This window comes from Megalobrama amblycephala, linkage group LG9 (genome assembly GCF_018812025.1).
Source record: "Megalobrama amblycephala isolate DHTTF-2021 linkage group LG9, ASM1881202v1, whole genome shotgun sequence".
In the NCBI taxonomy this organism is placed as follows: Eukaryota; Metazoa; Chordata; class Actinopteri; order Cypriniformes; family Xenocyprididae; genus Megalobrama; species Megalobrama amblycephala.
In genome coordinates, this window is record NC_063052.1 from 10,524,421 (window position 1) to 10,544,067 (window position 19,647).

At 37.0% G+C, this 19,647-nt stretch overlaps 1 long non-coding RNA gene across 1 annotated transcript in view; it reads left to right on the forward strand.

Moving 5' to 3' along the window:
* Positions 1-19,647, forward strand: part of LOC125274957 — a 47,003-nt gene that overhangs the window by 2,306 nt on the left and 25,050 nt on the right. The window contains exon 2 of the long non-coding RNA XR_007186358.1: positions 5,904-6,021. This is a non-coding gene — a long non-coding RNA (uncharacterized LOC125274957). The remainder of the gene's footprint in view (positions 1-5,903; positions 6,022-19,647) is intronic.

Sequence of the window (19,647 nt, forward strand, 5' to 3'; positions counted from 1 at the left end):
GTTTCTTGACAGACACTTAGCAGCGCTTGCGCTCACACAGCTGAGACACATTTGTCCAAGATGCCGTTTGAACATCTGTAACTTTTAATGGTTGCATCGGACGCGTTTCGGTGGTTTAAATCGACGCTCGTGACTTAAAGTCGAGTGCTTTTACTGTGATTTAGGCAAGCGCGCTCATAATAGAAGCGACGCGGTTGAGAGCGCGGCTCATGGTTGCATAGCAACGACAGACGCCACTGGAGCGAAAGCCCATTGGAAAGGAGAATGCGGCGCGGCCGCTTATGTGACGCGATATGTGAATGCCCCCATAGAACGGCGACTTTGCATATCAGTCAGGTAGCAACTAGGGAATAATAATAATTTAGCGAGCCGGATTATGTTTTATTTTTGAGATTAGTTTTGGGCCGTAAATGGCCCGCGGGCCGGCAGTTTGAGACCACAGCCATAAGTGATAACAAAATAAAACAAAAGTTTCAGAATAACTCGCGGGCCGCACTAACACTAAACTTTGATGTCAGGTGGGGGGGCCACAAAATATCATCCCGCGAGTTTGAGACCCCTGATATAGAGTAACAATGCATCCTTCGTATCTCCGAAAAGTCTTTAGTTTTGTCATATTTATACGCTAAACTGAGTCTTTCCGAAAAAAGCAGAGATTCTGGAGGCGTGTCTGCCATCAGTGCCGTGGGGGGAGCTAAAGAGTCACGAGCGCTCGCAGCTTCTGCGTAGAGATCGCATTCTAGCTGCGACATCATTATAAATAAAAAGCCGGAAAAAACAAACTTCATCCACTGTTCCCTTGACACTGGGTTCTTTGGGAAGGTGAAAAAATTCATCTTTCCCTCACAACCAAAAACACTCCTTCGGTGACAAGAGCTGCGTCTCATTTCAGAGGCTGCGTCCTCCAGAGATCGCATTTTAAGGCTGCAGATGTCATCAAGGATGTCATGTTTAAGAAAAGTAACGGTAATAAAATTGACTGATATTCATTGTGAGGTGTAATTTCTTTCTTACGTTGCAATCTAATGGTTATTTTTCTTAAATGAGACTGCCTCGATGATGCAGCCTTCAAAGGGTGCAGCCCCTGAATTGGGACACAGCCACTGTTGAGAAATCTCCCGGCTTCCGTATCCCGAACTAAACGAGTTGATGGGCGTGCTCTTGCTCTTGTTCTGTGTGGTGTATGTGTGCACGCTTATCAGGGACATGTGCCTATACAAGGAATTCCGCTCTCTTTTGACGTCATACAGGACACACACTCGAAAAAAACTCTCCGAACCCTGTACCGAAACCGGAAGTAGTGGATTTGGCACAGAAATACTGCATCATACGTCCAACTCGTGTTTTGAAACCATGTTCAAACCAAAACTTTTGGCCATGTTTATCATGAGAATGCAACTCTTTAACAGTGTAAATAAGTCAGAATGCATGAAATAGCATTACAACCCCCCTTTAAGTAAATCACATGTTTTGTGATGAGATTGCAGGTTAGGTTTCCTTATGACAACCCTGCTGTGTATTTGATGTTTTTGCTAGTAATGCAGCACAGTGGACTGGTGCAGCACAAGTTAAAGGATTAGTTCACTTCAGAATAGACCCTTTTCACGGACTGTGATGATGCTTTTTAACGGTCATCAATATTCGTAAATCCTGCAATTTATAACAATATACTTAGTATTATATTACCTTTGCATCAAATTACAAAAACCTAGTTTACGCTGCTTTGAGGGTGTTTATAATACAGCAGCTATGGGAGTAACAGTAAAAATTTAGTTTTTTTCCCCTACCCCAGTACTTCATGTTACGCGCAAGCTTTCCAGTGTAATTACGTAATGCATGGTGCATCGCAGGACAAGCATCTGTGGTTAAAAAGTATATACTTTTTTATTTTTATTTTCAAAAAAATGACCGATCGTTTCACTAGACAAGAGCCTTATTCCTCATCTGGGATTGTGTAGAGCCCTTTGAAGCTGCATTGAAACTGTAATTTGGACCTTCAACCCGGTAAGTAAATTTTCAGGAAAAATAAATCTGAAGTGAACTAATTAATTCTGAAGTGAACTAATCCTTTAACATCACTGCTCCTATTCCAGCTAAATCTTCCTGCAAGTCTTTTGCAGCCATATGGGGTTTTAATGCCAGACCAGTCTAGTTTTATTTGAGTTTTTTTTCTTGGTCTTCATATCGTGCCTTGAATTTTCCCTTAACTTATATTTCTCAGTGGCATATCAGATATTGCAATATGCAAAAAGTGAGCATTTCCATATCTTTTCATAAGCTTCCCCTGCTTTATAAGACTCAATTATCTTTATTTTCTGATTCTCAGTCAGCTGCTTAAAGCAGCCCGTGGCTGTTGAATGTAAATACTCTGAGAGGTTTGAAGAGGAATTATTATATAATCTCTGGAACTGTCATCACCTGACCTGATCAAGGCCTAACAAGAGAATTAAGTTCAGAGACCTTAATAAAAAAAACAACCGGAATGGTGCCAAAACCTTTACACGTGATTTTTTTTTTTTAATCTGCCAAATTTAGCAAATAAGGGTGAACTAAGCTTTGCAGAAATATGTCAAGTTTAAATGCATCTGGTTGAGTAAGCGTCTTTTCAGTAAGAACATCAATGGAAATGTTGGTCAAGAATATATGAGTGAGTTATACAGTTTGCACTGTCTTCCCTGAGCTTGTAATTCACTTGAAATATACAATATAATAAAACTTAACGCAATGGGTAGAATCGGTGCAGACATCAGAAGCTTAAGTACTTCCTTCAAGTTGATCTAACATTCATTGTACAGGTACATTTCCGATTTTTCAGTCTGCGCCAACATGAATGGCCCTTAGGGATTTATAAATAAATAAAAAAATTATCTGTGACATATCTATTTGTATTTTTCTTGTTGCAGCACATTGTTCTAGATCCATAGCATCTGACAATTTGATGTTAGTATGTAAATCACTTAAGAGGCTTCTTGTTTGGAGTTCACAATAAGCACAGTTGATGTGAGCATCTGAACCTTCTGGTGCATGAAAAGAGAGATTTCTCCCTGGCCTTGACTATTCTGCTTTCTTCTGGTATGTGCCAGGGAGAAGAACAGAGGCCGAGAACACAAAGCACTGATTAATAGACTGATGGAACGGAACATAAATACAGTTGTTTTCTTAATTGACACTGTGGTAATTCTCCTTTGCTCGGTGTAATTTGAAATGCCTGCCGTGTGAATTTTATCAACTGCTGTGCTATTTTTTTTTTTTTAAATTAGCTGTTAAACTGTGGTTTGTATGGTCAAAAATAGAAATGCTTGATATATTGAGTCCTTATTAGGGGCTGATGCATATTGTTATAACAAAAGTTCAAGCTAATATTAATTTTTTTTTTTTTTTTTTTTTTTTTTTTTTGAAGGGGGGGGGTAATTTGTCAGTATCAGTTGACATATATTAAATATTTAAAGGTGGTAAAGAGGATGTTTTGTTTTATACATTTTTGCAATATTACTTGAAACTGTCTTTACTAAGTGATAAAAGACTATTTATTAGGTGCACTGAAAGGAATATTATTAATATATACATCATCTGTGCACGAGGTAGGGCCTTAAAAACATCAGCCCTCTGGCTTGTCAATCACTGCCATGACGTTCCTCGTGAGAGACGCGCGATTGCGCGCTCGAGTAACTTTCCACACTACATGCGCTGCATGCAATGTTTTTGTCAGGAGACAGGAGTAACAACTGCAGATTATGAGGTGAGTCCGACATAATGAATCCACTAAGTGTGTGCGCGGCTTAACGATTGTATGGCCGATTATGAATGTAAATTGATACTTATGACTGATCGCGCTCAAACGCGTCCAGTCAGAGCCAGTTGCGTTCAGTCTGCGATTACAGTCGGTGTTCAAATTCCATGTGAAAGTATATAAATCTGCTTCAGGAGCAGGAAACTATGTTGAGCACAGTCAGAATGTTTTAGCTAGTCGTAAAATGTGTATCATTTCAAACGCTCATTTCAAAAACTCAGTCGACGAAAACATCCTCTGTACCACCTTTAAGTGTGCTTACTTTTTTTCCCATTCTTTTTGTTTTTATGTTTTACAATTTTGACTACCTTTGTCGTCATCTAACACTCGCTTAAATTTAATCTTTTTTTAACCCTATGGTGCTCTTTGGTCATATTTGACTGAAAAATTTTACGTCTTTTTACGAATTTTTTTATTTAATCGGAATGGTACGAAACTTGATAAAGGTTTTGGTACTTGCTATGTGAACACAAAAAAAATAATCATGGACATGATTCGAAAAGGTTAAATGGTCCTGAAAAAAGTCACACTTGTGCTCCTTGCTGTCAAAATTGACCACATTGGAAATGAATGGGAGATGAATTTCATCTAGTGAAAACTTTTGGTACTGCAGCCAAACAAAGTCTTACTCGAAGCTCATTTTTTGAGATATCAACTTCAAATTTGGAACACAACTTGTTTAGATTTATGGCTAAGATTTTCTTGCAGTTTTAGAGTAAAATGTGTTTTTGAAAATATATATTTCATATAAAAATTTAAAATAGTATGTTTGTGCATTTTTCATAACAATAAACGTAAAATTCTTTTTTTTTTTTAGTTAACTTTTTAAAACTTTTTTCACTTCAGCAATAATTTGCCAAGTGTCATCTTTGAAAAGAGATCAAAATTAAGTCTGTGCTCTAAAGCATTCAAAATGTATGACTTTGTTGGAAATTTCATTTTCAGGTCTATGCTCAAAAAGTGAATAAATAGATTATAACTACAGTGTAAATAAAATTTAGTACCATAAAATCGCATAAAAATACAAAATACTAAATAAAAAACATTATCGAACTAAAATATAGTACATTAATTTCATTGAAATAAAAAAAAAAAATTGGTCATGTTTGACCGACACGTAAAGAGCACCATAGTTTAATAATGTAATAACACTGTTAAATGCAATGTTTAGCGAATCTCAGAATGATTATCCTGGTTCCTGGAGGCACACCAACATTAGGAAGAGATGGAAAATGTGTAGTGTGCCTCCAGGAACAGGGTTGGGAAACACTGGTCTACTTATTTCACTATGACTTGGCAGGTCAAGTATTTGATCACCAAAAAGGTGTTGTTGATGTGTAAATTCTGGGATTTCTTTGGGCTTTTAACATTAAAAGTCAGAGGGTTTTATTTTAATGAATGCTTTTTGCAGCATGGTTTCAGTAAATGGTCTTTTTGTACTGGAGAGGAAGTTTTACAGCATGTTTTCATAGTACATTCAATCTCTTCCGGAGTTCATTAAACCGGTTGATCAAATAGACATAGAGACCTATAAGATACAGACATAGACATGTTTTAAGTGTTCAGTCATTGACTGTTGAATTTCTCTCTCCAAATCTCCCCTCTACTCTCAAAGACGCATACATACGCGACACGATGTGTTAATAAGTGCTGACGTGATAAACCAAGCTTTTAAAATAGCACAGCAAGTTGACTGCATGTGAACAGATAAGTTAAATCGCATGCTTTTCATCTTACATCTGTTCCCATTTTTACTTACTATTTTATCTGTTCTTTTCTTCTCATTTCACACATCTCCCCCAACATTCGTTCCTGACCTATAATTTGGTGCTCTTTCTTTTTTAATCTAGAAATGTCAGAATTTGGGGCATGTGGTGGGTTGTGACTAAATGTGAAAATGAAAAATTGCCTCCTAGTGGAAAATCATGAGGCATTACAAAAATGCCACGTTCACCTCACAGCCTCACTTTCCTGTGATGCAGTGCTCTGTCTTTTCTCTGTCTCTCTTCCACATGCACTCGAACACAATCCAATGCTTAGTTGGTGCAGCCCTGTGGTTTATCTAGAGTAGAATGCTGATAAAATATGACAATTATGTTTATTTCCCTTGCAGCATGACTTCATTCACTGAAGGGAAGTGAAGTCATCTTAATGGATACCTGAGTAAATAAAGTCAGCCTCAACATTTGACCCGTTCCACGAGGGCCATAAATCACCTCTGCAATGCTCTGGTGAGAAAACACACAGACAGAAGAGAAGAAAGAGAGCATATTCGAGTTTATGCATATTTACATTTGTGCAAACCATCACCGATACTGTGTGTGTTGTAAATATGCAAGACCTTTTCCACATAGGAGGCATGAAGTGTCAAGCTGTTTGTAATTACCAGCTTCATTTGAGAACATGGGGAGGACTGATTTCTCAAATCCTGGCTACAAAGTACATCTAAAGAAAGGTTATAATAACTCTAAACATTTTCCCTGGGGTTTTGAATTATGCACGGTGACTTTTGCACCTGACTTGCAACAGAAAATACTGCCACTTGTTAAACTCAAAAAGTATAACAGCTAATGCTAGCTAAACACCTTTTCACATTTCTCGCACCAAGGCTTCAATGCAAGAGTCATGTTCATGATATTAGTATGAAAATGATTGCATTAGCATAACACAGGTGTGTGTGTTTTTTCAGATATTTCACATAGAATATCTAATGTGAGTAATATGCTGATGAATTTCATGAGAATTATGCATAATGTGCATTATGTTAAAATGCAGACATCAGTCCTAAAGTGTAAGAGTGATGTCCTACTTTTTTTGCGGCCTTAAGGCCATTTCATAGTGCACCAACAGATGCCGACAAATGGCAACAGACCCTTTGTCAGGGTTTTGTTGGATGAGTGTGTTACCCCTGTCAGTGCTGGTCGGTGTTCCTTTTTCGGTGTTCGTTTTTGGGTCGTGGAATGCCTGAGAAGTGTGGTACTGCAATCTGGTGATTGTCCACATTGGTCGCCATCTGTCGGTGTGGTGTGAATTGGCCTTTATTCCAGAAGTTTTTTCTCAAAGAAGAGAAAAAAAAAAATCAGTTGAACCAAACCAAACAGCTCCAGACAAAGGTGCAAGACTGTGAAATAGCCTGTGAAGATTTGCAGATTACTTAAATTTTGAAGCTGTTCATTCATATTGATGTATAAAATACAGTTTATTGTGTAAAAGTTAAATATGTAAGTTGTTTCAGACTGTAGAGAGACTACATAATGAGAGTGTATTTTTCGTGGGGTTCTCTGTGGTAACTGACATTTCTGATTTGTAGATCCATATTGGTAAATTAGAATTAGAAATGTAAAGTGAGAGAAAAAAACAAAAAGGTATGGGAAAGTTGTGGGATAGTCTGCATATTTTTTTATACGTTTTGTCTAGTCTTTCTCTTTTATTTTGTCTTGCTTTTTTTAGTTTGTTTTGTCTTGTCTTTTGCTTTGCTTTTTGTTTTTGTTTGATGCACTTCTGTCCACTTTTGATATAGACTTCAATGGCACAAAGACCATGAAAAGGACTTTTAAGCTTATATTTTTTAGCACAACTTAGTGTATGAGAAAATGACAGTTTTTGGGAGAATAAGACCAAGACGAGCAATCATTAATGACCCCCTGTGGTGAAAAGCATGTTTTTAATGTTGTTTATGTGTCTATGAGGTGTTTTAAAGGATTAGTTCACTTTAAAATGAAAATTACCCCAAGATTTACTCACCCTTAAATGCTGCGTTCACACCAGACGCGACTTGCGTGAATAAATCGCGCTATTCGCGCGTAGTTGGACGCTTGAACATTTTGAGTTTACTCGCTTCATTCGCACGTGACATTCGCTTCATTCGCGCGTGAAAATCCCTTCACAACAGACGCGAATTCGCGTCATGAGAGGGGCTCTCCCGCTCCTTTATGTGTCCCAGACTCTGCTTTCCGCACACTTCCTCTGAATAAACACAACTTGTCAGTGGGGAAATAATTGTAAATTACAGCGAATAAGCTCAATTGGTCGTCTTGGCTTGTAGTCTTAATATGTATATATATAGCTCAAATTGAGTAAAGGCCGTTTTTTACAACTTATCAGATTGTCCAACCTCCTCACTCACTTTCTTTCAAACACGATCCTTTTTATTTCTGTTTCTATAAATGTATGAAGATGTACAGCGACGATGATTTTGTCCTCTATTGTTGTTTCGAATTTCTGCCTCAGCTCGCTACGTCACGTCACTACTAGAGCAAGCTCCTGATTGGTTAACGCGTCGCGGAAATTCGCCAAAGTTCCGATTTTTCAACTTGTGCGATTCGCGCGAATCACGCGTTAAGCGCGTCAAACGCCCGAATCGCTCAATTCGCGCGAATCGAGCCGCAGGATGTCAATTCGCGTCTTTGCATTGACTTAACATGTAAATCACTCGCGCTTACCGCTTCATTCGCGTCCGGTGTGAACGCACCATAAGCCATCCTAGGTGTATATGACTTTCTTCTTTCTGATGAACAAAGTGAAAGTGAAGAAAGTGCATCCATCCATCATAAACTTACTCCACATGGATCAGGGGGTTAATAAGGGCCTTCTGAAGTGAAGCGATGCATCTGTGTAAGAAAAATATCAATATTTAACAAGTTATAAAGTCAAATATCTAGCTTCCGCCAGACCGCCTTCCGTATTCAAGTTACAAAGAAAGTGTAATGCCTCTCACAGTTCAAAACACATACACTACGTCCTACACCTTCCGTATTCAACTTAGGGTCTGGAAGAAGCTACATACAATATTTTACATTATCAACAAAGTATTAGCTGTTTGAAAACATAGGGTGCGACTCAGTCAGCTCCCTAACTCCCTAGATCATGAATCTGTATATGAATTCGGGCACTGATAAGGACAGTAAATACCCTGGCTCACATTGGGACACTGATGATGACATGACAACAACCTCTTTATACAAAGTCACTAATGGTATTTATGAACAACTGCAACTTTTCAGCCGTAAATTAATTATAAATATTAGCTAGATTATTTTCAGTACCTGTCTAGCAATGTACATTTATGCTGAACTTCTGTTAAGGGAACATAGTGAGAATCAATGCTCCCTGGTTTTCATAATGCATTGTGGGACTTTTTTTTAGGGAGTGAATACTTCAGTGCAATGGAAGGTTTTTGCAATTGAGACAGCCCTTAAAATGACCAACTCCCTGATCAGTGCTCAGACTATTGAACTAGGGAGCTGACTGAGATGCAACCGTAGTCAAGCCAAAAGCTAATAATATTAATTGCTGTTATGTCCGATGTTGTAGAGAGCTATACATAAAACACATTACCATTCTGATACATTGACTTGTTGACGGCCCTGTATAATTTACTTTTCCGCTTCTGAATTAGTTTCTGGTTCAAAATATGGTTGAATTAAACCAATATTTCCACTTGCCATTGTTTAGTGTTTCTTACAGTTGACCGAGTGGATCAGGTAGTCTGAGCTGGTGTGATTGAGTGGAGGTGGGGATTAATTTGCATATTCATGGATCTGTGTATACTAAAAGAAGCAAGGGTGTAGACTAGAGGTACATTCAACCTATTTAAAGGCATGAAGAAATCATTTTCACAGGAAAATTTTTTTTTTTAAATTAGTCATTTTGATTATCAAATATGAGTTTTAAGGGATAAAATTATTGACTGCAGGGGGACTTTAAAGATCTAGGAAAGGGGGACAGGTCCCATCAGCAGGGGAGGCTTTGTGTCTGCAAAATCTAGAAATGCCAGGTAACAGAGAAACACATCTTTGCACAGGTGCTGCCCAACCTTATTTTCCTTTCCCCAGACCAGCAAGACAAACTTAAGACTATGCAGACCTTAGAGCAAACACTGTCTCTCTGGACGCACCTGCTCCAGATCCAAGAAGATTGAGATAGGGAAGTGTGAAAACCTGTACAGACCGTCAAACGTAGCTGTCACATCGAATAAAAGGAACAGTTTCCATGCCTAGCTACTCTACTGAGAAAAAAACATGTATTCCATCTGTATTCCGCCTCACATCATATCCTGTTACATGTCAAATTAGAGGGTGGAACAATCCAGGTTCATTTCAGATATGGATGTTGGCTTTAGGTATTTGTGAATATTGAGGCACAGCAAAGACATCATCACACTCAAACACTTTTAATGAAAGGGTATAATCCAAAGACTGTGAAAATACTGCAAATACTGTGTCCTAAACAGCCGTGATATAATAAAGCTTTTTTTTTCTCTGTATGGTTTGGCAGACTAATTCATCCAAAATCCTACTCCACATAACTTAAATGGCAAATCTTATTTGATTATCTCTGATTGTCTCATATCACACACCAGTTTCAAGGGTTGTCAAACTGTGGTCCACAGATCACTAGTGGTCTATGAAGTATTCCAAGGGGTTTGCAAGTCGACTGACTGATTTAAATATTTTTGAATTATTCATTTTAATGTATTAATATAAAAAAAGAGCTAAATAAATCATTCACTGTAAACCCTAACGCTCAAAATAATTAATTAGTTTGAGTAGGACAAACTTAAATTAAACAAATTAGTTCAGTCAAATTAACTTTGAACGGAATTAACTGAGTATTTTGCACATCCTTTTTCTTTCAAGTTCACAGAACTGATATATTTTAAGTAAACTGAACTGTTTTAATGTTTTCATTAACTTATTACTTTTAATTTAGACAAACTTAAGTTTAACTGAAACTTGGGCTGGGATTTCTATTTCCCAGCATGATTTGCCCATGGCACTCGAAAGGGAGAGTAAATGTTAAAATTAAGTGTTATATAATGTTGTTTTGTGCAAGATTAATGTTAAGTAGTGATTAAAGTTTTGTTATGCTAATTTAGAAGAGTTTCTGTTAATGTGGGTTTTTGGAGAGTTACCATCATGGTGACAAGTGGTGCATGTGACTTGGTTTGAGAACAATATTAAATGCTTTATATCGTACTCATTCAATCAAAAATGTTTACATTGAGGTTACATGATAACTTTAAGTTAAATGTAGGAATTAGTATACTCAAACATTTCAAGTTAAAAACAGTTCAAATGTATGAGTACAAAATAAAAATCTGCCAGTTTTGCTTATTAAAACTTTGAATTTCCTAACTTAAAAATTGAGGCACATTTTTTGATTAATAGACTTAATAATCAACACAAATTAAATAAACCTATTGTGGTAACATTCATTTTATGATAAAATGCTTCTTTTGTCTAAGTTTAAACATACATATAAACAGTTATGCATTATATACATAATTAAATACATATACATAATTTTTTATAACCTCTTAGTGAATTGTTGGTTTGTTAGCTAAGAGTGTTCATTTCAATGAAGTTACACTAGTCTAATAAAGTTAAAGATCAAATTATATTTGTGGTGTTAGGTGGTCTGCAATTTTAGTTTTACAATGGATGTGGTCTGCCACCTGAAAAAGTTGGCCTAGGCCACACTGTAAAAAAAAATCCCAGTAAAATTTATGGTAAAAAACCAGCAGCTGTGGTTGCCAGAACTTTACCGTAAAAAATACACTAGCAACGTAAAAAAACAAATCTGTTAAATTAACGGTAAAATAACGTATTTCATTAACTGATATAATGTTAATTTACCAACCTAATGAAGTATTAATATCTGTTTTGTACCTTTATAATACACTGACAGTCACCAAACACAGTGGTGATGAGAGTCACATGATGAATCAAAGTTCATCACAAGCAGATTTTCCCTAAGCTGAGAAGGACAACACTAATATATAGAAGGTGCACAAAGTGTCATTCACACACACACTAAACACTATCATGGTAACATGCATGAAATTTAAAAAATGCAATAAACATTAATTTAACAACATTAGATGTAACATAAAACCCTAATGTACATAACTGATTAGAAAAAAATGAGAAAAACTAAGAAGAAACAGAATTATTTCAACGAAAATATATCAAATGTGAAGTGTCACGCAGGGAATTGTGGGAATGTCAATTTACGGTTTTTCACTGTAAATTTTACAATGAATTGTTATTTTTCACTTCCAAAAACTGTGAATTTAACGGTATTTTACCGTAAAATTACATTAAATGTACCGTTGGATCTATTACAGTTATTCACCGTATATAGTACGGAAACTTTCAGTAAACCAATTGACGGTTTTTCACCGCAGCATTTTTACAGTCTTTTACAGTTAAAATCACAGTAATTTTTTTACAGTGCTGAAGTGACTATAAACTGCTTAGACTCTTAGACTTTTTTTCTTTCTTCAAAACTGGTCATAACTCGGTTACATCAAAATGTAGATAATTAGCCATACCTAGTTGCTAGTTGGTCAGACTAGTTGTTAAGACAAAGTCCTAATTTAACAGTCTTTAATTTATGTTTATGCAACTGGCCCCACGGTGCTGCATGGTATATAGCATTTCTGAATATAGAAAAGTAAATATCAGTAACTGACATGATTTACTGACCAACATATCATTCTAAACCTTTGTCGCTTTCTTTCTTCTGTACAAGTCAAAAGAAGATATTTTGAAAGTCAAAAGTTTCCAAATGCGGGTGATTAAATAATGACGTTTTTTTTTCTTTTTCTTTTTTTTTTTTTTTGAGGGGGGGACTATACTCTAAGGGCACATTTACAAGACAACGATGTACTAAAAACGCAAAAGTTTTTCCTTTGCTTTTTTCGTGTACATGCGACAACTTTGTCAAAATGATCCCCATTCACAGATCCGTGAAAACGACTAAAAATGCTGTGTTATCCATGCCAGGCCAGTAGTTGGCGATGTCACTTTGTAAAGAAACACTACTCGCCTATAGACTGAACACGTAATACACGTGCTCGTTTCGTCACCATTTTAACAAATTTGCATTTTTGTTGTTTACATGGGGACAATAAAAAAACTTGCACTTTGAAAAATGCGTTTTCAAAACCTTGCATTTTCAGACCCTTAAAACACTGTTGTCATATAAATGAACGGCCAAAATGTATAAAAAGTTTTCCATTTTTAGTTAAAAACGGTGTCGTGTAAACAACTCCAAAGTAGATTAAACTTTGCCAAAACAGAATGCGTCGTGTTGCAAACTACCGGCATCGACAAAAATGTATCCAGCTGCTAAATCTATGTTGTGACACAAGGTGATTCGATTGTTTTGTTTGGTATTCTTATCACTGCACTTTTCTATGTCTGGTCAGGTAGACAGGTAATGGCACCGGCATCAAATGGAGCGGAATAAAACATGTGTTTGACTTGGAACGGAATCAAATCAACCAGGCCACTTATCACATTACCGGCCTCTCTCTTGTCCTTGGAGCCATGGGTTTGCACTCCATCAAAGAGCTCATACAGAATGAGTTTGCCTTTATAAATAGTGAAACACACCCACTCCTCCTCCCCATCCCCGGCAACATCCTCCCCAGTCTTCCCCTAAACTCCCTCCTCCTCTCTGCACTCCTCTTTTCTCCCCTCCCTTCTTTTAGTGCTCTGGCAGGTCATTTGCAATGCTAAGCATCAGTTGGCAGTCGTGTTGGAGAGCATAAGAGGAAATGGGCAGAGCCATCTCCAACATCAGGCTAATCATTTTATCTCTGCTTTTCATTGCTGCATAATAAGTGTTTTACGGGGGATTAGTGAAATAATGTATACATGAGTTGTTGTTTTTGTATCTCTGGACCCCTGCGCTTCATTCCACCACTGTTCCACCAGCTTATGTAATTTAGCTAACAAAAGGGGTCAGGCAGAGAGAAGGATGAGGAGGAGAATATCAACGAGGCCACCAACCGCACAGTCATGGTAACCCTCTCCCTCATTCTCACTTTGGATCGAGCGAGATCTGCTGTTGGAGAGAATAAAAAAACATGCAGGAAAGAACATGCTGAGCGCAGACCCTTCTTTTGAACTCATGCATTCAGTGTTGAATATTTGTTTAAAAATAACCGACTACTTTTCTTAGGGATGGATGAAAAAAATTCAAAGTGACCTTGAAGTGATTTTACACACACAGCCTTTACTGTAAATATAGTTTTACACAAAAAATAATGAAAATGAAAATCAGTAGACCTTAGTCAGGGTTGCGCCACATTTAATTTTTGACAGCAAAGAAAACAAGACTGTGATGATAAAAGTATGTTCAACAGATTGTACAGATGTTTAACAACATGTTAATTATTCAGCTGACAAAACATCTTATCAAAACACTTTCTGTAGACAAAAACTGAGAGATTTCAAGGTTTTAGGTTCAAGTTTTAGTATTTTTTTAATACGTCTTTAGGTTTTAGCATTAGTACTTAAACTAAACGAAAATAATAAATGTAAATTGTACTTTTTTAAAATATTTTATATCAGTCAATGCTTATTTTATTTTCTGATGAAATCTGAGAGCTTTCTGTCCCTACATAGACAGCTACGCAACTGACACTTTGACGCATCAAAAAGTTCATAAAGAGATCGCAAAGTAATCCAAATGAATTGAATGGTTTAGTCCACATTTCCTGAAGAGACTTTTTATGACAAACTGATTTAATTTAGGCTTTTACTCGCATATAAAGAGAAGCTCAACCAAACCTGATTGAGAAGAAACCTCTTCTGGAAGCTCAGACATGCTGGGTAACCAATGAAGTGTTACGCAGCACATTTGAAGAGGTTTGTTCTGACACATCATTCAGGTTCGGTTTAGCTATTTATGTTCGCTGATCAATGTTTATACGCGAGTAAAAGTCTAAATTAAATCGGTTCATCATAAAAAGTGAGTCTCTTCAGAAAATTTGGACTAAACCACTCAACTCATATGGATTAGTTTTCCGATCTCTTTATGAACATTTTGAAGTGTCAAGTTGCAAATGGCTGTCTATGTAGGGAAAGAAAGCTCTCAAATTTCATCAAAAAGATCTTCATTTGCATTCCGAAGATAAACAAAAGTCTTACGGGTTTGGAACGACACGAGGGTGAGTATTTTTGGGTAAACTAACCCTTTAAAATGTGCTATAAGCAATGTTAGGTGTTCTAGAACTTCCACCAGAAACAAAACATTTTTCTATAGGAATATATTTACCTGTCAGTCAGAAGCAAAGCAAGATTGGCATCTGTTTTCAAGCTGTTTTGAAGATTTCCGCTCCCTCCAGCGATGAGAAGCTTGCTCATCTTGCTTCTTTTTTGGTCACATTGCTTTTTGGCCTCTTTATTTTTCTGTGTTGTCCTATTCCTTTTAAGATATTTTGATGCATATATACATACATATATAAGGAGTGTCTGCTGTGAATGTGCAAAATGACTGACTGACAGACAGAAAGTGACTCAAAAGTCTTCTGATTGGCTGAACAACGCATCTGTCTTATCCATATTTTATTTGACTGTTTACAGAGACGTGATTTTATTTGTCAGATTGGACATATCTTCTCTGAGCAAATGGGGTTTTAACACCATTTTGCTGCTGATGTATGAACGTTATCAATACGGACAAAGACGGGAAGCTGCTGCATGTGTGAATTGGTATTTCAGGAAGAGGTATTTTAGCAATTTTACTGCAATTTAACAGGTTTTGTGCGTGAAAGTGTGCCGTGATTGATACTTAGCAGTTTAATAGCCCCATCTGGTGCATTGACACGACTCAATCAATTATTGATACGTGCATGAGTGCGAAGAAAGGGTTGTATTGATCCAAACCATGCCTGATCAAAAACAACATGCTCTTTTACCCTAGGTTACAGATGCCAACAGCCGAGGTTACCATGTCAATCGTGTATAGTGTATACACTCAGCATGTGAACAGGAAAGCTCTGGTTCAAGGCAAAGGGAATAAATTTATGAGCTAAGATTATCCCTTTATTATAGTAAGTTACAGTGAATAATTGTTTGTAATCAGCATCTTGGGTTCACGTGAACAGAATCAGGCTCTGCTCATACATCACCAGGCATGTGCTCTAGAGCTGGGCACAAACCCGGGGAAAATAGCCTTTCTTTATTCTTATTTGTCAGACAAATGTATTCAAATAGATTTATTAAGGAAGTGCAATTAATCACGCTGTGATAATGGTGACCAAAGCAAGTGATTAATAGTGGCACTTAAAAAAACAGCAGATCATTGGAGTCAATATCTCCCATGTGGCAGGACTATGACCTGCTGTTCAACTGAGTTGTTTGTTAAAAAAGGGTTTCATAATGCTAATTTACTGTGTAAACTTGCAATGCCTTTTATTTATACACAATACTGTAGGAGCAGATGCTTTGTGAAGTTACCTCATCACATTTATTTCGCTTGGCTGCGTTGCAGCCTGAAATCATTTCCCTTTGGCTGGGCAAGATGTTCTGCTTTGGTGAACAAGTCAGAATGGTGTATGCCTTTTGGAATAATATCATCACAGTCTTCATAATTATGAAGTTATCAGGGGAACATTTTTACTATTGGCGAAAATAAAGACAGGGCAAGATGTTCTGCTTGTCTCCCGCCCAATAAAAAGTACCTCTCATGAGGCCACGACTCATTACCACTTCTCACCAGAGGCTTATAAGGTCCCATTGATTCTGTGACATCACTGATTAAAATCAATGCTCCATTCCCTGTGTCCCTGACTGGCTCTCATGCCCTGAGGTGGACCTGGAGTAGGAATTCTGTTATGATGTACCTCTTCCCACTGGACGTAGAGGAGGTAATGGATGTTGTTGGGACTGTTTTACACACACTCACAAAAATCTGTGATATGTTCAAAAGCACACAGACTATTAGTTTTGAGGTGGAAAACTGAGTGATTTGACAAATAGTTAGGGGTGTGTGTGTGGTAAATTTTCACAGTTAACTATGGTGGCAGAGACAGCTCAACACGCTGCTACTGAAGAAAACACATGCAAATAGAAAAAAAATCATCTTCATCAGTTTGAGAACATATGTGCTGCAATTACTCACAATGCAACCTAATACAGAATCATGCTGCAAATACCATATAGCTCAATGTGCTGCAACTGAAGAAAACACATGCAAATAGAAAAAACACCAGCAAATTAAGAAAACATATTTATCAGTTTGACAACATACGTGCTGCAAATACTCGCAATGCAACCAAATATAGAAACACGCTGCAAATACTCACAATACAACCAAGAAACGTGCTGCAAATACTCGAAATGTAACCAAATTCAGAAACGTGCTGCAAATACTCACAATACAATCAAGAAACATGCTGCAAATACTCACAATACAATAAAATATAGAAACACGCTGCAAATACTCACAATACAACCAAGAAACCTGCTGCAAATACTCACAATGCAACCAAATATAGAAACACGCTGCAAATACTCACAATACAATCAAGAAACGTGCTGCAAATACTCGCAATGCAACAAAATATAGAAACATGCTGCAAATACTCACAATACAACAAAATATAGAAACACGCTGCAAATACTCACAATGCAACAAAATATAGAAACATGCTGCAAATACTCACAATACAACAAAATATAGAAACATGCTGCAAATACTCACAATACAACAAAATATAGAAACATGCTGCAAATACTCACAATACAACAAAATATAGAAACACGCTGCAAATACTCACAATGCAACCAAATATACAAACACACTGCAAATACTCACAATACAACAAAATATAGAAACGCTGCAAATACTCACAATACAACCAAGAAACGTGCTGCAAATACTCGAAATGTAACCAAATTCAGAAACGTGCTGCAAATACTCACAATACAATCAAGAAACATGCTGCAAATACTCGCAATGCAACAAAATATAGAAACATGCTGCAAATACTCACAATACAATAAAATATAGAAACACGCTGCAAATACTCACAATACAACCAAGAAACCTGCTGCAAATACTCACAATGCAACCAAATATAGAAACACGCTGCAAATACTCACAATACAATCAAGAAACGTGCTGCAAATACTCGCAATGCAACAAAATATAGAAACATGCTGCAAATACTCACAATACAACAAAATATAGAAACACGCTGCAAATACTCACAATACAACAAAATATAGAAACATGCTGCAAATACTCACAATGCAACAAAATATAGAAACATGCTGCAAATACTCACAATGCAACCAAATATACAAACACACTGCAAATACTCACAATACAACAAAATATAGAAACGCTGCAAATACTCACAATACAACCAAGAAACGTGCTGCAAATACTTGAAATGTAACCAAATTCAGAAACGTGCTGCAAATACTCACAATACAATCAAGAAACATGCTGCAAATACTCGCAATGCAACAAAATATAGAAACATGCTGCAAATACTCACAATACAATAAAATATAGAAACACGCTGCAAATACTCACAATACAACCAAGAAACCTGCTGCAAATACTCACAATGCAACCAAATATAGAAACACGCTGCAATACTCACAATACAATCAAGAAACGTGCTGCAAATACTCGCAATGCAACAAAATATAGAAACATGCTGCAAATACTCACAATACAACAAAATATAGAAACACGCTGCAAATACTCACAATGCAACCAAATATACAAACACACTGCAAATACTCACAATACAACAAAATATAGAAACGCTGCAAATACTCACAATACAACCAAGAAACGTGCTGCAAATACTCGAAATGTAACCAAATACAGAAACGTGCTGCAAATACTCACAATGCAACCAAATATAGAAACGCTGCAAATACTCAAATACTGGTTGTGTTGTGAGTATTTGCAGAACATTTCTGTATTTGGTTGCGTTGTGAATATTTGCAGCGCGTTTCTGTATTTGGTTGCATTGTGAACATTTGCAGCATGTTTCTGTATTTGGTTGTGTTGTGAACATTTGCAGCGCGTTTCTGCATTTGGTTGCATTGTGAATATTTGCAGCGCGTTTCTGTATTTGGTTGCATTGTGAACATTTGCAGCATGTTTCTGTATTTGGTTGTGTTGTGAACATTTGCAGCGTGTTTCTGTATTTGGTTGCATTGAGTATTTGCAGTGTGTTTCTGTATTTGGTTGCATTTTGAATATTTGCAGCATGTTTCTGTATTTGGTTGTGTTGTGAGTATTTGCAACACATGTGTTGTCAAACTGATGAAGATGTGTTCTTAATTTGCTGGTGTTTTTTTTTTTTTTCTATATGAGTTTTCTTCAGTTGCAGTACATTAAGCTCTCTCAGTCACTGTAGTTAACCCACTATTGGCAAGTAAAATAATTTGGACCATGTTCAATATTAAATCCAACAAACCTGAGCAACCTTCTGAAAACCTTCCTACTGTGCTTTGGGTTGGAGTGACTCTGGCAGCACCAGCTAATCTGGTGTAGGAGACTGGAACTATCATCTTTCTGAGTTGATGATCATCATCTCAGGGCCTTGTCAGTACTTTATGAATGCTGCATTGGAAATCTCTGTAAGAGTACCCTTTAATCTGAATTAAAAGATTGATTGGCAGCATGTGCCTATCCAGGTGTAACGAATTTGATAGTGATTTAATATGTCCCTGTTGTCCATAGATTGGTGTGTGCCTTCATATCCATGCTTGTGTGTGTGTGTATGTGCGTGCGTGTGCGTGCGTGTGTGTGCGCGTGCGCGTGGAGTTCATTGGTAGCAAGAGCATTATCAGATGATGTATGATGGAGATAAGTATGTGTGTGTGTGTGTGTGTGTGTGTAAAGCTTTGCAAAGATAAAAGGGACCTCTTCAGTGCAACCTCTGCAGTGATGGGTTCACTATCATTGAATCTGAATGCAAAAAATCCTATCGACTTTGAAACGTGTGCATTTTATGGCTTTGAAACTGATGCAGGTCATAAGGCAAAAGTAAATGGCATTGCTAATCAAGTAAGCAGAGGAAAAGAGGTTTT